We start from the raw sequence: 16895 nt of genomic DNA on the forward strand, positions 1-16895 counted from the left end.
TGTTCCAGACATGGCACAAGTGTGCTGACCAATTTTGGTGGTTCATATAATGAAGGACCTTATAGTTTGAAGACCAATGAGAAACTGTGTACTTAATGTTTTTGAAGATGACATGTTTTAGAGGCAGGCATATATTATCCACTTAGCAGTGGGCAGCCAATTACAATCCTAGTTTATATTATAATGTATACATAGATGTTCCCCTTAAGCCTATCCCGATCCCCAGTAGGTTTTTCATTATTTGCCACTTAGTATGACGTCACCTGTGACATATTTTGAGTATATAATCTTGTTTTTATGAACATATTGTTGAGAGAAATCGGTAATATGTCAGTTGATGTTCGTTGTAACTCCCTGTTTTAGATAACTGATAATAGAACAGTACTTTGCCTACTTCTTGAGTTGGTTCAGTAATTTGAACTCAGAGTTATTGTGTGAACCCATCCATTGCATGCACGTTCCTAAAGAGCCATAAACTCAGAGGGCTACTTCTGGCGACTTTTTCTCTTGTACCAACCTTGTTTTCGCTGCATAAAGGCAATATGGACCTTGTGGCCTTATCAAAATCTGGAGTGGATAGCTTGGGCAGCCACTTTCACTCAAACCAGGTAGCTCGCTTGGTTTGGGAGGATAGAGGGGCCTTGCGATCTATAGGTTATGACTTGTACGAATTAACTGGCCCTGTTGAGGTGAACACATTCCTGAAGGTAAACAAGTGGACCATGAATCAGTGAGCCTCCAACAAAAAATCCTAGAGGAGGGGTGAACAGCACGACAGTCAATGTCAAAAGCCCGCAAGATCAGGACTGGTTATGGCTAGAGGCATCCATAAATATATTTTAAAAAGCTAGAGAACTCACAAAGTGCCTTTAACTTAAATTCAAAACTGTCCATCACTTCATGCAACATTTGCGGTTTTAATAACATCTCAATGGCAATGCACTATGAGATCTCTCTTTTTAATTATCATACCCTCATATAGGAAGTAATGGCCACAAAACATCTTGACACAGAGGGGCTTGTAACTTTCTCAAAAGTGGCAAAGAAGAGAAAGAGAGGGAGACCAAGTGATGACTTGATCATCGTGGTAGACCTGAACTTGAGCATTTATTGTTTGATGATGAAAACTCTTTCTGACAACACACTTAAGGTTGGGGCACTACAGTCCCTTGTGGGAGGTATTTACTCTTTATCATTGTATGTTGGAAGTTTGTTTCCACTAAACCTTCTGTAATTCTGCAGGAAGTGGGCACTGTGAAAGCAGAATGGTTGGAGGGAGGACACCCAGATAACATCATATTGGGGGGGCTTAACTCGGACTGTAACCTAGGGGCCCTCATGGGTACATGTCTTGTTGTGGAGAAGTCAGTGGGGTTACTTACTCCAACGCCTGGTTCTATGTGGCAATCATTTGGGACCAAATGGGGGTTTGTCATCTGTATTCGTGAGGCTGAACGGAAGCGAGGGACAACGTATTGCCGGGGTGGGGGCTGGGGAGGCATGTTTATGGATCAACCATATGTTAGTTTCCCCCGAACTGGAGGTCTTTTGTTCACCAATGAGATTGGTGGACTTATGTATCAGCGACCATCTGACCTTGAATGTGGTCATCAAACTCCCAGTGATTTTTAACGCCCACCAACTCCCTTCTGCATTTCTCGAGGTTCTCCTCCTTGGGCCCCCTTAGTGTTATCTTCGACTCCACTCTCTCTTTCTCTCCTCACATCTTGGACATCGCCAAGAAGTCCCACTACCAGCTGCACCTCCTCAAAGGTACTCTTCCCTTTCTCACCTTCCTCCAGAAGCTGACTGTGTCCAGAGCTCTGGATCTTTCTAGGCTGGACTATTGCAAGTGTCTCTTTTTCAATCTGCCTTTGGCTACTCTCCGCCTTCTGCAAATAATCCAGAACAGGACTGCAAGTCTTATCCTTGGCCTCAAGCCCAGGGACTGTATCTCCCCAGCCCTGAAATGTCTTCACTGTCTCCTAGTGCTGCAAAGATCAAGTTCAAGATCCTTTGCATTGTCCACATGGCTTTCTAGTGCCAGGGCCTGCACTACATCCAACACTCTCTTCCTAAATACATTCCTTCTCTAGCCCTTTGCTCAGCTACCTCCAACTCTCTAAGGGTCAGACGCTTCTCCAGGCAGAGATTGGGGGTAGATCTCTATTCTCTGCAGGTGCCTCCCTCTGGAAAGACCTCCCTACTCCTCTCAAACTTGAGCCGGACTACCTTCCTCTTCTCCTCTGATTTCTCTGTCTCCCTTCCCTGCTGACCTACCTGAGCAACCTGTCTGCTGTACGGACTGGTTGCTTGGCTACCCTCAGAGTCTTACTGGGTACCAGGCTCTCTCTTGATCTGTCACCCCTGCACTGCCTCTGGGCCTTCCTCACACTTAGGGGATGTAAGTGTAAACTCTACAGTCCCTTCTCTCCTTGCACTGACCCAGAGCAGTGTTTCCTTGTGCTGCATTTAGTCAGAACATTACTGCCCTGTTCATCCATCCCTCTCCCTGGCACTTCTCCCCCCTTGCCCCATGCACTTGTGTACAGGCATGTTATAAATGACTTATCATACCATATCATATCATATCACAATGACATCAAAGATCAGAAGGCCTTATAGAACAAATCACTTCACTGGCAGAGATCTGATGAGCGATGCTGCTAGGTGCAGCTCCTTCACTAGATCTCTGGAACTGGGGGTAACTAGGTTGGTCTAGGTGTGAAGACCAAGCCAGGAGATTGTGTTTTGCTAACATTCAGGACCGGAGTTTAATTAGAAGAACATTGAACTCCCCTGTCTAGTCTAGTGTTTTAAGGAACCCTGACAGACCAACCCACCCCAGGGCATGGAATTGGGAATTCTACCCAGGTGCTTAATAGTGAAATCAATCTAGTTAAAATAATTGGTTGTGCACAGGACTCGATCAGTCTGTGCCACCTGTATCCCAAGCCAACAAATGCATTGATGATAGCTTGTGTTGGAATGTTGCGGACTGGAATTCTAATGTGGATGACTCATAGTGGTGTGTAGCATTTGTAGTATCTATCTGCACTGGGTGCACACTGTGCAGATAGTGGAATACAGTAATGTCATTTAGAATTATATGGGACATTAGTGTTCCAATAATTACAGTTGGTATGACTGGATGGGAGAACCAAACTGAAAGGATGTTACCTTTTAGCTCCTGCCTTTCCTACTTAACTCGCCCTGTAACATATGAATAAACATACTCATTTTTATATACTTAAGTCTCCGGTGTTATACCTGCTTCTTGATGATCTCATCCATCCTCCAATACTACAAATGGCGACGATGATGGGATCTGCAGGTGTTGCTGAATCCAAATAAATTGTTAACAAATGCCTGCTGATACCAAGATAAATGGTCCCATAAATATCTTAAATGTGTGATGGAGGGAGAGCCTGCTGAAGATGTCTTTTGATCCCTGCCATGATGAGCCCAGCAGTGATAAAGCCCAATGCAAGTTCCAGTGAGGGATGAAAACATTAATTTAACTGCGCAAGGTATAAATCCTGCAAGTGGCTCTGCAGGCAGAAACCCGCAGCATCATTTCTAAAGAAAATGAGTTGTCACCACATTAAGGTACTGTTTACACTGAACTGGGGCGAGCCGTGGCCTTTATACCATTGATCAACAGAAAGGATATATATATGTATATATATATATATATATATATATATATATATATATATATATATATATATATATATATATATATATATATATATATATATTACACAGCCATGGTAGTGGCTGTGTAGTTATGGTTAAGTTGCTGTTTCCATAGGAAGAGCACTTTTTGCGCGGCTTATAACTCTGCTCTCCCTGGACGGATCCTCACCAAACTTTGCAAAAAAAGTACATAGCCCATTCTGAATGCAAAGTTTGGTGAGGTTTGATTCAGGGAGGGGCAAAGTTATAAGGGGGGTCCCAAAATGTATTTTTTTCCCATAGACTGAATGGGGAAAAAGCGTTGCTCACACCTACAGCCCAAACCGCTAGACGGATTTTCACTAAATTTGGACCAGGAGCAGTGGCTTGGCCCCAAACGCATGCTTTTGCAAATTTGGTGAAAATCCGTCCAGTAGTTTTTTTTTTTTAAATGACCAAAAAGTAGGTCACAAAAAATTAGTGATATCTATGTTCGGTCCGCGGACACACTTCCCAGTTCGCTCCGCGGACAGGGTCCTGATTGGCTGGGCGATCCACGTCATGTCCACGGACATTCGACGTGCTCTCTGATTGGATGGTTGAGAGCGTGTGGTGCGACAGAGTTTCTGGGCACGCCTGCCATCTTATATCCGCGGACATTGCAGTGAAACTTGGTGGAAAAATGCTATTTTGACAAGTGTGTTGGCGTGTAAGACTGTTTAGGGAGGGTGGGGGAGAAAGATATCGGTCAAATGTTGTATTTATTTAGGTGGCAGGCACCACTGTTGTGTTCGTTCTGACCGCGGACAGCAGCGCTGTCCTTAATGTCAGTAGTTTATGAAAATGTGGTGTCCTATCGACACGGTACCTGTCAGTATAGTTCGCATGCAAGTCAAAACTGTTCTAAGAATACATCAAGTGTTCTAGGATGTTTGTAAATAAACAAAATGGGGGTATCCTGAGGACAGTACGCCTGTCCGTATTGTTCGTAGACAAGTTGAAACTGTTCTAAGAACACACGCGGTGTCCTGAAATGTTCGTAAATAAACGAAATGGGGGTGTCCTGAGGACGTGATTCCTGTCCGTATTGTTCATAGGGAAGTTGAAACTGTTCTAAGAACACATCAAGTGTCCTGGGATGTTCGTAAATAAACAAAATGGGGGTGTCCTGAGGACGCTACGCTTGTCCGTATTGTTAATAGGCAAGTTGAAAGTGTTCTAAGAACACACGCGGTGTCCTGAAATGTTCGTAAATAAACAAAATGGGGGTGGCCTGAGGACACTATACCTGTCTGTACTGTTCGTAGGCAAGTTGAAACTGTTCTAAGAACACATCAAGTGTCCTGGGATGTTCGTAAATAAACAAAATGGGGTTGTCCTGAGGACGCGATTCCTGTCCGTATTGTTCGTAGGCAAGTTGTAACTGTTCTAAGAACACACGCGTTGTCCTGAAATGTTTTTTAATAAACAAATGGGAATGACCTAAGGACACTATACTTGTCTGTACTGTTCGTAGGCAAGTTGAAACTGTTCTAAGAACACTCATATTGTTCTCTGACATAAAAAGTACCCATATGGCATAGTTAAAAAGTTTGATTCTATGGGTGTGATCTATGGGTGTGATATGCTGCGGTGGTTGCGGCCACGGCCTAGAGTATTGGGAGCATGGCCGTAGGCCATAGGCCATGCACCCAAGACTCTAGGCCCTGGCCACACCCACCACAGCATATCACACCCATAGTGGCTTATAACTTCGGCACCCAAGACCAAATTTATAAGCAATGAAGTTATAAGCTACTATGGGTGTGATATGCTGTGGTGGTTGTGGGCAGGAGCTATTGTCTTCTAAGAACACATCAAGTGTCCTGGGATGTTCGTAAATAAACAAAATGGGGGTATCCTGAGGCTGCTATGCCTGTCCGTATTGTTTGTAGGCAAGTTGAAATTATTCTAAGAACACATCAAGTGTCCTGGGATGTTCATAAATAAACAAAATAGGGGTGTCCTGAGGACACTATGCCTGTTCGTATTGTTCATAAGCAAGTTTAAATTGTTCTAAGAACACACGCAGTGTTCTGAAATGTTTGTTAATAAACGAAATGGAAATGACCTAAGGACACTATACTTGTCAGTACTGTTCGTAGGCAAGTTGAAACTGTTCTAAGAACACTCATATTGTTCCCGGACATAAAAAGTGCCCATATGGCATAGTTAAAATGTTTGATTCTATGGGTGTGATCTATGGGTGTGATATGCTGTGGTGGTTGCGGCTAGGGCCTAGAGTCTTGGGAGCATGGCCGTAGACCATAGACCAAATTTATAAGCACCGAAGTTATAAGCCACTATGGGAGTGATATGCTGTAGTGGTTGTGGCCAGGACCTAAAGTCTTGGGTGCATGGTCAAGACCACATTTATAAGCACTGAAGTTATAAGTTACTATGGGTGTGATATGCTGCAGTGGTTGTGGCCAGGCCTAGAGTCTTGGGTGCATGGCCTAAGGCCATGCACCGGCCTAAGGCCATGCACCCAAGACCTAATTTATAAGCACCAAAGTTATAAGCCACTATGAGTGTGATATGCTGTGGTGGTTGTGGCCAGGGCCTATAGTCTTGGGTGCATGTTCAATACCCAATTTATAAGCACCGAAGTTATAAGCCACTATGGGTGTGATATGCTGTAGTGGTTGTGGCCAGGGCCTAGAGTCTTGGGTGTAGGGCCAAAACCAAATTTATAAGCACCAAAGTTATAAGTCACTATGGGTGTGATATGCTGCAGTGGTTGTGGCTAGGGCCTAGAGTCTTGGGTGCATGGCCAAGACCAAATTTATAAGCACCAAAGTTATAAGTCACTATGGGTGTGATATGCTGCAGTGGTTGTGGCTAGGGCCTAGAGTCTTGGGTGCATGGCCAAGACCAAATTTATAAGCACCGAAGTTATAAGCCACTATGGGTGTGATATGCTGCGGTGGTTGTACTTATTATAATATACTTACTGTTTGGTTTGGTAACTGAAGTACATATATTCCTTGTCAATTTCTGTGAGAAAAGAAAAGATTATGTTAGTATTGGTAGTTTGTAACGACTTATAACATTGAATAATAGACATTTTTCATTTATTTTGACCCTCATATTTAGTAGATTACAAACAGTGTACTGTGCAATTTGCTCAGTTTCTGTGTTTGTTGCTAAAATCATTGGGTCTGTGGGGAAAAAAAATCCATGTCGGATTAAAAAAAACCTTTTTTTGTTATGCTGCAGTCTATTTGTTTGTTTGTTTTCAGTGTTCACTTGTTGTTTCTGGCTAATGTTCTATCTGTTGGCTTGTTGCAGATTTTTGGAGCAGTTAGATACCTGTTGGCATATTCTGTCTATTTTTTGTTATAATGTAGTGGTATTGATTTACCTGTTTGGTTATTGCAAAGTCTTGTGGCAGTTGGATACCAGTTGGCGTATTCTAACTGTTTATTTTTTTTATATAATTTAGTTGTATTCATTTCTCTGTTTAGTTGTTATAGAATTGTGGGGCAGTTAGATAGCTGTTGGCATATTCTAACGGTTTATAGTTTTTTAATTGAAGTTTTGTTAATGTTTAAGTACAGATTAGTTATTACATTTTGGTTTAAAGAAGATTAAATAAGCGTTTGTAAGATTTGCTGGTAATCTCTGCTTTAGAGTAATGGTACTACCATTACATTCGAACCATCCACATTTGTATTTATATATGCAGTGTAGTGACCTGCATTGGTTGTGGCTCCTGTGTGGTAGATTATACCTATTGTTGTGAAAGTTTTCTTACCAAGTGATACTTGACCATGTGTGAATCCAGTCAGCTTGCAGTTGTTTTTGGTACCATCTGCATTGTAACATAGAAGCATTAGTATTACGTATTTACTATGTGTTTGTATTAGTAAGGTGGAGCATATTGCAGGTAGTACATAATCTACCATGATTTGCATTTTGTACAAGTTGCTGAAATGGAACGGATTCCCAATTAGGTATGGATACATACACAAAGCGCTCATTAGGGATTTGTTTTTGTGTCACATTGTTTCAGAGAGTGCATGTATGTTTTTCCAGTACTTGTAGTAAGTACATTAGAAATTCTTATGGATCTTCCTGTGTGTTTATAGTGAATTTCACCATTCCAGCACAGTAGTCCAATTCTTGTCTTATTCCATGAACACTATACGAGTTGTCAAGATTATTTGTTGCGTTTCTATGAAGTACTAACATTTGCAAACACAGTTGGTCTGTACTGTGTAAGTAAAAGTTGTTAACAATTGGTGGCAATTGAAATAGAATATTCATTGCTACATTTGCGTAGCAACTTACACCAGTTATATTTGAAAATTTAAATGGACCAGATAGGTCTGTGTCCAAGTCATTTTTTCGGAATGTGTGTTGTTTCTTTGAAGAAGTACCTGAGATACTTTGAGTAATAGGTTGTTCTTTGGTTGTGGTAATTGATCAAGTATTAGCTTCTTTTACTCTCTTTGGAGGATTTGCAGTGACATCCTGTTGCATTTCTGTTTGAATTAGTATTCGTTTACAACGTTTTACTTTTTGTGGAACTGGATATGTTTTTAGATGGGGGGTGTATAGTGAACTTAGTCTATTGTATTCTAAAATGCAAGGAATATCAGAGTTTACTTTACTTGCATCAAAGTTGATTTGAAATAGACCGTCAGGTGTACGTAAGCGTGATAGTGCTACGTAGCTCATGCCTTCTTTAAAGACTGTGTTACCAATATCTATCAATGCTTTGTCTGGGGTAAGACCTTGTGATTTATGAATGGTGACTGCGTATGCAAGAGTTAGAGAAAATTGTTCTCTGCGTACATACATGTCTTTGAAGAGAAGGAATTGAGCTGTTGAGCATCCTATCCTTTTCACTTCTGAAAGTTTGTCGAAGAGAATATTGACAAACTGAATGTTGTTGTCACGTGGGTATGTTTGAAAGCCAACAACTATACCCAGTGCTCCAATAACTAGTCCTTGATCCACGTCAAGGTTACGTTTAAGCATTTCTCTACAATTTAAGGATAATTTTAAAAATGTTTCCAACCCAGCTGTGTTGGAGATTGAATTTTCTAAACTATTTAGTCTTGTTGTGGCTTGCTCACGCATGGGTAGTGTCATACCATGTACTTCTAGTTTGTCTGTGGCGCTAATTTCCATTATCGGTTGCATTTCTTTATTTAACATTGTTTTATTGAATTTGAAACAGCTTGCAAGAGTTGGCATTAAGGCCATACAATTGACATTTTTGTGTGCTAATTGTTCCTTAACATCAGTAGAACATGCATTATCGCCATAAAGTGCATGAATGTGCCAGGTTTTCAATACTGCTTGAGCTTCTTGAGATAGTATACCAACTCTAATACTTTTTAAGATGTTGGCATAAGTGAGATCTGCAGATTTCTGCATGTTTTCTGTTAATTCTCTGTACTGGAAATGTTGCCAAAGGTTGACATTTCCTATGCTGCCAACAGTTTTACGGCAGAGTTTGTGTCCTAAGGTTTTAAAAATAGGTTCACCTTTCACTGGTGTCAATTGAAGAAGATCTCCGAAAACAATCATGTGTTTTCCTCCAAAGAGCTCTTCGTAGTTTGTTTTGAGTACTTCTTGTTATGTGAGGTGAATCAAAGCCAACATTAGGTTGGAGACCATGCTCACTTCATCTATTAGTAGCATTTTTATTTGTTTTACCACTCTGCGTAGTTCCATTGCAGCTTCTGTAGAAAGTTTTTAATAGTCTAATTTGTTTTGGTGTTCTACTGGCAGGGGTAGTAATCAGTGTAAAGTGACACCGCCTATGTTGTAGGCAGCTAAACCTGTGGGGGCAGTGACAACAGCTGACAGTTTGTTGTTTGTCAATTGTTGAAGGCACTTGCTGATGATTTTGATTAAGAATGTTTGCCTGAACCAGCTTTACCACTGACGTACAGTTGTATAGGTTTGTAATTTTGGCAGGTGCATTCTTTGTTTTCATGTTGTACACCATGAGCAATTTCTTTTGTTACTTCTTGAAAAATGCTACGCTGCTCATTGTTTAGTTTTGATTGTAGTATATTTAAGTCTTCTTTATCTTCATACTGACACATGGTGTTTTCTACTTCTGTCATAGCTAATTCTGCCTCATTTGCTATTAGTGGCTGTCCCAGTGGTTCTTGGCTTCCTGTTACAGAAGGTTGACTACTGTCAGGAGTGTCCTTATCTAGTTGGGCCTGGAGTTCTTCTTCGTGTTGCTGTTCATTGTGCAACATTTTTTTGTAGTGTGTAAAGTTTACATCGGTTATAGTGCTTTCATTTCCTTTGAAAGCATCTTCATAGGAGTTATAGTTATCTGGTATCTCTTCTTCTTTTCTCCATGGTTTAAAGAGTTGTAGCAGGGACATTTAATATAGTTCTTTATGTTGAGGAGTCTTTAATGACAATTAGATATGATTAATTAAACTTGGCTTGGTGAGTTTTACTAAGCTGCTTTCACAATTTGTCACTTTGTATCTACCTTTTTTTTCATCGGGTTTTATATTATTTTTGTATGTGAAGTTTTGGGCTATGTGGTATAGACACATGGTTTCCAAAGTGGTACTTCTGTTTGGGTAGTATGTGTCCAGAAAATTGTTTTTCAAAATGTCTTGGCTGTTGGGATCATTTTTGGCTATTGTTTCTATGTCATCGTATGATTTGAGAACTCTTTTTCTAGATTTAGCAGGACCAAGACTTAGCCATACTATATTTTCAGATTTTCCATACAAAGCAGTACCCGTTAAACAATCTGCTGCTTCATCGGAGCCACATTCTCTATGGGAGAGCATTTTTATGCCCAAGCTGTACAATTTCTGAGACAGTGTTTTGTCTGATGACAGGTCATTCCAGAGGTCTTGAAGCTCGTTTTTTTCTGCTTGGGTTAAGTATGCTGTAACATATCATGCAACTGCAGTGGAATCGTCTGCAATGTACTGCACATCTATGTTTGCATTCCATAAGAGGGCAATGATTGCATTGTAATAATTGATATATTTTGCTTCTTCTGTTCTTTTCATGTAATATGTATTTTTAGGTGATTTACCTTTAACACTATGGGCCTCATTACACGGTATGCGGTAACCATGGCGCTATTAGTACCATTGTTGCCGCCAGTATTTTACCGTGTCCGCCTTGGTGGATGGCGGAATTACCGGCCTACTCCAAGGTGAGCGGGGCCGGTAATTCCCCATTCACGAAGGCACTTCCCCATTCCCATTTTTGCCCCCATAGGCCTCAATGGGAATGGGGAAGGAGGTAATTACGGTACCGCAATTTGTGGTACCTTAATTAGCACCAAGGTCCCTTTGCGGGCCCGTTCCTTAATAGCTAGGTCGGGTCCGGCAAACGGACCTTGTAGTAAGGTGGTAAGGGTTTACTGGTACCGGTGCCCTTACTGGTATCGGTAAACCCTTACTGCATACTGTGTAATGAGGCCCTATGTCTAACTGAAGACATGAGCCCTCATTAGGACCCTGGCGCTAAGTGTTTAATGGCGCCGTTAAAGGCTGCGGTGCCGTTAAGCATTTAGCGCCTAATTACGAGGTCCCTTTGCGGGACCCGTCCTTAACAGCTGGTCTACACAAGCCGTTAAAGTAGGGACCCGCAAAGGGACCTTGATGGCAATTACGGTACCGCAATTTGCGGTACCGTAATTGCCGCCTTCCCCATTCCCATTGATCCCTATGGGGCAAAAATGGGAATGGGGAAGGGCCATGGCGACATGGGGAATTACCGCCCCGCCAACCTCGGAATGGGGTGGTAATTCCCCATTAAGCCATGGCGGACTCTGGCATCAACCATGGTGCTAATAGAACCATGGTTTAGCGCCGGAGTCCTAATGAGGGCCATGAAGTTGTTCACTTGACCTGTTTTTGTAACCGGTTTAGGGAAACCAAAGCAGCATTTGGTGTAGTATTTCCCTTTTTTTTTGTATTTGCGACAACCATGTTTGCCACATTCGTGTCTTTAAAATTGTAAAATTTGTGCAAGAAGATCACTTCTTGCACAAATTGCTTGCACAGTTGCCTCCGATGGAATTTCACAAGTGACATATTTTTTGATAAACTGTAACACAGTGGCATTATTGTCTTGACAAATTTAGGCGCATCTTTAATCCATAAAAACATGTGGACATGTGATACTCCTCTGGCTTGGTATTCTTTTCACCAAAAGAAGAGTTGCACTTCTCCGAGGGGAGGAACAGTTTTATTACAAATAAAGTGTAGCATAGCAACGAAGCAATGGTGAATATATCTTGAAACATTAACAGGATCTAGAGAACAAAGTTCTCCAGGTGTTAGTATATCTATATTTGTTTTGTTTTTGTTTGATATGCATAGGAAATCATGTAAGTCTTCCCATGCATATTCTGCACAACTTAATGTAACAAACCAAGTGGGTGAGCCAAAGTTTCTTATCATGCAACGTACATCCCCATGACATCGGAACCAGTACTCTTTAATACCACGCATGTTTGCTAATAGATTTGTAATACTTGATTGTAAAACCTCATCTTTTTCTTGCACTTTTTGTAATAATTGCGTAGCTGACATATTTTGAAAGTGGGTTCCTGATTTTAATGTGTGTGCAACCCCGTAACGTAGAGTTGCTAGTTCACTTTCAAAGAGTAGGTGGAATATGTATTCCACATTTTGTCTAAATCTGGGATCTTCAAAATACATCCGTAACGAGCGGTATTCTGATGCTGTTATTTGAATAGGTCTATCATCGTACCTTCCTCCTTTGCCAGTAGGAAAGAGTAGAGGAAAAGCACATGCTTCTATACTTTTTCCCCATATGCTGATTGGTGATCCTTTCGTTTGTCGCATTTGGTACGTTTCTAGTGCATCTTCTATGGTGTCATTAGAGTGCAATGGATTAATTGTATAATGGTCTAAAATATTGGATACTGTAGCAGGATCTAGAAGCTCAAATTGACCAGTTTCTGGTGACTCTTGAATTATTTCAGTGGTTTCCTTCAAGTTTTCTTCAATATTCATTTCTTTGTAGTATTCATTATTGTCTTTTAGATATTGCAAGGCTTGTCTAACGTTGTGTAAGTCTACCAGTTGTTGCCAAATTTTGCTGTCTTTTGTAGGTACACCATTTACTAAGATAATTAAAGATTGCTCTACTGGACGTTGCACTCCCAGAGTGTGCAAATTTCGTTTTAGATCTAATGGTAAATACACTACTTTGATACAAATGCCTTTCACCAATTCAGAGTGAGGTAATTTTGCTGGTTTTGCTTGAAGGCGTATTATTGCTTGAAAGGGGTGCACTGTTTGAATTATGATGCTCTCATATAAATTGAGTTGTTGTAGGGGTTTTGGTAGTGGGAATAATTCCAAATTATTTGTGATAGCACGTGAAGGAGTTTGGTTGTTGTCAAGTTTTATAGTGCTGCAACTGCAAATTATTAAGGGGTCAGTTATTTCGTATTTGTTTTCTGCTATAAGGTAGAGAGCTAATTCAAACCATTTAGAATCTTCATTGTCTTCTATTTTGTATGTTAGGTCTACAGTTTTTGTGTCACTTTTATAAAAAGTTCTGCGGCAACACACACACACATGGTCTGGTACTTCAGCAGATGTACTTTTAAATTTCTGTATTTCTTTTTTGTATGTGTGTAGTAGAAGGTTTCCATGCGTAGAATTGTTGCTAGTCTGTTGTAAAGCTATTGCATTTTGTAAGTGGCTTTCACTTCCAAAATATTTTTTCTGGATATAGTCGATTTCTTCAAGTAGGTCTTTGGCTGTACCATGTAGAAGAATGTTATTTAAATTGGCTAGTGCTAAAACAGGACTTTTAGCATAGTACAGTTTATAGACTAGATTTCTTATAGTTGAATGATGTGTTGATATCATTTTGATATGATGGAAGGTGGTTTTGCAAATAGGTCCTGAAATGCAGGCTAATGAATGTCCTTGTAGTCCTGTATATTTGCGCACTGGACAGGTATCCATGTTTTGCAGTAGTTTCATTTTGATGTTGTCTTTGCCTTTCACATACTGATTGAGGAATTGGCGTAAAGACTTGAAAGATTTTTTGGGAATGTTACACATTGACGTGGATGGCCATTTGTACACTGGACGTTCTGGTTCAGTCGAATGGAGAGGTAATTCCGAGTTTTCTGGGGATATATTTGTAAGCAGTATTTCTTGTTCCATTATGGTATTATTAACTTTTTCATAACCTCGGCCACTGCTATGTATGGCAATTGTATTTGTTTGCTTTTGTTTGTATGCTTCTTCATTAAAATAAGGTTCTGTGCTTGTGGTGTGACTCCATTCACCTCCACAGATATTTAAGAAGTTATTTTTGTTGACATTTCGTTTACTGAGAAGTCTTTTTTGTAATTTAGTCATTAGTTTTGTTAGTGGATTTGTGGGCAGAATGGTGCACAATCTCTGTTTTTTGGCGCAGAAATACCATGAATGAACCCCACAGTGTGTTTGAGTAACAGTAAAAATATTATGGTGGTATTTAACTTACTTTTTTGTGTGGAATGAGCAGGTTTCTTCTGAGTTGTTTGTACTTCAGATTCTGCTGCTGCTTTTCAGAAGAGTGGTCTTCACTGCAATTGTAAAAGAAAGAAGTTAGTAATTTTGTGTGTTTATAGCACTGATGTTAATTTAGACATAGGGCCTCATTACACGGATGGCGGTAAGGGTTTACCGGTACCGGTAAAATACCGGTACTGGTAAATCCTTACCGCCTTACTACGAGGTCCCTTTGCGGGTTGGGGAATTTAACGCCTGCTTTTTGCAGGCGTTAAAAACCAACCCGCAAAGGGACCAGGGAGCTAATTACGGTACCGCAATTTACGGTACCGTAATTAGCGCCTTCCCCATTCCCATAGAGCCCTATGGGGCAAAAATGGGAATGGGGAAGGGCAATGGTGGAAGGGGGAATTCCCGCCCCACCAACCTTGGAATAGGGCGGTAATTCCCCTTTCCACCAAGGCGGTGCCGGTATTTTACCGGCATGAACCATGGCGCTAATAGCGCTAATAGCGCCATGGTTCACCGCCATCCGTGTAATGAGGCCCATAGTGTGTGCATGCAATTTTGTTTGACTATGTGCAGTCTTTATATTTTACTTTAAATATGTTAGTTCAACATGCTTTGCAAATGTGTGTAAAAAGAAATTAAATAGCAGATAGGTTTGGAGGTGACAGTTGATTATAGCAGATGGGAAAAATGACAGTAAGTTCATTTTATAGGTTATACAGGTTAAAAGCAGTTAATCTGTTTATATGCATTTATAGGAATTGTACAAGTCTTATACAGAAAATATTCATACCTGTAGTTTGTTTGCATGCATATGGATATGCATGCAGCTGCAAGTAGAAATCTTGGAGACTTGTACCGTAGTTCTTGTAGTAGGTGCTTTCCAATGATATGACACTTGTACTCAGAGTGATTAACAGTACATTTTAAGTGCTGATCTATGATGATGGAGTTAGATGTAGAGGTCTTGGATCTGATTGGTGGATGGTTGTGTGACTGTTTAGCTGTATCCAATCAGGGAATGACACAGAGAGCGAAGTGGAAATGGTAGAAAGGCTGTCCATGTTACGATATGTCCGCGGACATGGCGCTAGTCCGCGGACATCGCATGTTACATATGGGGATTTTGGGGTGGGGTGGTATGCAAATGAGAATCAGCAGAGCAAGGGATTGGTCAGTTAAGTTTAGTGGGTGTGTTGTGTCAGGAGAGAGTTTGTCAGAAAGTCTTTTTCCTGAGAGAAGAACAGATAGCTATGGCTGTGTGTTTCAGAAAACAGATTGTCTGGATTTTGGGAGATTCGTGGATACATTGGCTGAAGGTGCATGCAGAAAGCTGTGGAGTAGCTGTATATCTTGGATTCCCACATGTGGAAGTACACTGACATGGAGTGCGTGGAATGAAGTGGCTGGACCTGGTACCTCTCTGTGCTACTTTGGAGACAGAGCATTATCCAGACATAATGATAATTCATTGTGGAGGGAATAGTTTAGGACATGTGTCTAGAGTTTCTTTGCAATTTGCAATGAAAGAAGGACTTGGGAAGGTCATGGACATGTTTCCAAATTCTCAAGTAATTCTTTCTCGGATTGCACAGAGACAAATGTGGCTGTGTTCTTCTTCATTTGGTCCACAAATGGAGAAAGTGAGGCGCAATGTCAATAAGGCTGTTTGTGCCTTTCTAAGCAATATTGGCATGTCCTCTTTTCACAATGAAAATATTATGTTTCGTAGCACATACATTTTTCGCAGAGATGGAGTCCATCTTACTTATGCTGGCAATCAGATTTTTCTGAGAAATGTACACAATGCATTGCAACCTTTTTTGGAATTACAGCCATCCATTTTGCAGTAGGTATTGACCATTTCAAGTTTTTCAAACACAAACAGACACCACCAAAAGGCTCTTTTCAGAGCCACCACTTCCTCCCAGAGAAAAGTGCAATGGTTATGATAGGGCAGCACCCCAAAATTTTAGATGTCCGTGAACTGTCCGCAGACTTCTAAAAAATACACAGGGCCCTGCTCCATTTATTTGCCACTTCTATTTTTAAACTGTTAAAGGCGGCTCTGAAAAGAACCTTTTTTTATTTTTGTTGTTTTATATTATTTTTGGTTTTTTGCACACGACACACTAGGAAAGGAGGGGAAAGGTGGGTAAGGGGGGACACCAACCACGGGGATAAGAAAGGGCGGTGGAGAGAGGAAGATGTAGGGTGGGCCTTACTTAGGTAATGGGCAGGTCTTCTCGTGCTTTGACACCATAGTCTCGAAAGCACTACAAAGTCTCTCCTCCCTACAGAGTACTGTGTCACAGCACATACACACAACTGTGACACTCAAAAGGTAAGGGTCATCATCATTGTGAATGGCTTGTGAGGCAGCTGGAGGAATACGCTCTCCCAAAGGAGTGTTCCTTGTGGTGACAGGATCGGACACGGAGGGTGTAGTAGTAGTAGTCAACCTACTACGCTCCTCGCAAAGTACAACCTTGTGAATGGCCCCACCTTAGGTGTCGCTTCATAGTTGTCATACCAAAGCTGTACGAACCAAGCCTCCCGCGACTGAGCACCATTTTGCACTCTTTGCAGGTGACTTTGTCCGCACGCGCCTTGGGTACGTTACCATGAATGGAAAATAACTGCCACACCCAAGAGTCACAGCGAGTGCTGGTA

The 16895-nt window shown here is 41.1% G+C and overlaps 1 protein-coding gene across 2 annotated transcripts in view; it reads left to right on the forward strand.

Moving 5' to 3' along the window:
- CPLX2 (complexin 2) overlaps positions 1-16895 on the forward strand; it is a 1259387-nt gene that overhangs the window by 275562 nt on the left and 966930 nt on the right. The window lies entirely within an intron of this gene.

This window comes from Ambystoma mexicanum, chromosome 3p (genome assembly GCF_040938575.1).
Source record: "Ambystoma mexicanum isolate Mex_15411 chromosome 3p, UKY_AmexF1_1, whole genome shotgun sequence".
In the NCBI taxonomy this organism is placed as follows: Eukaryota; Metazoa; Chordata; class Amphibia; order Caudata; family Ambystomatidae; genus Ambystoma; species Ambystoma mexicanum.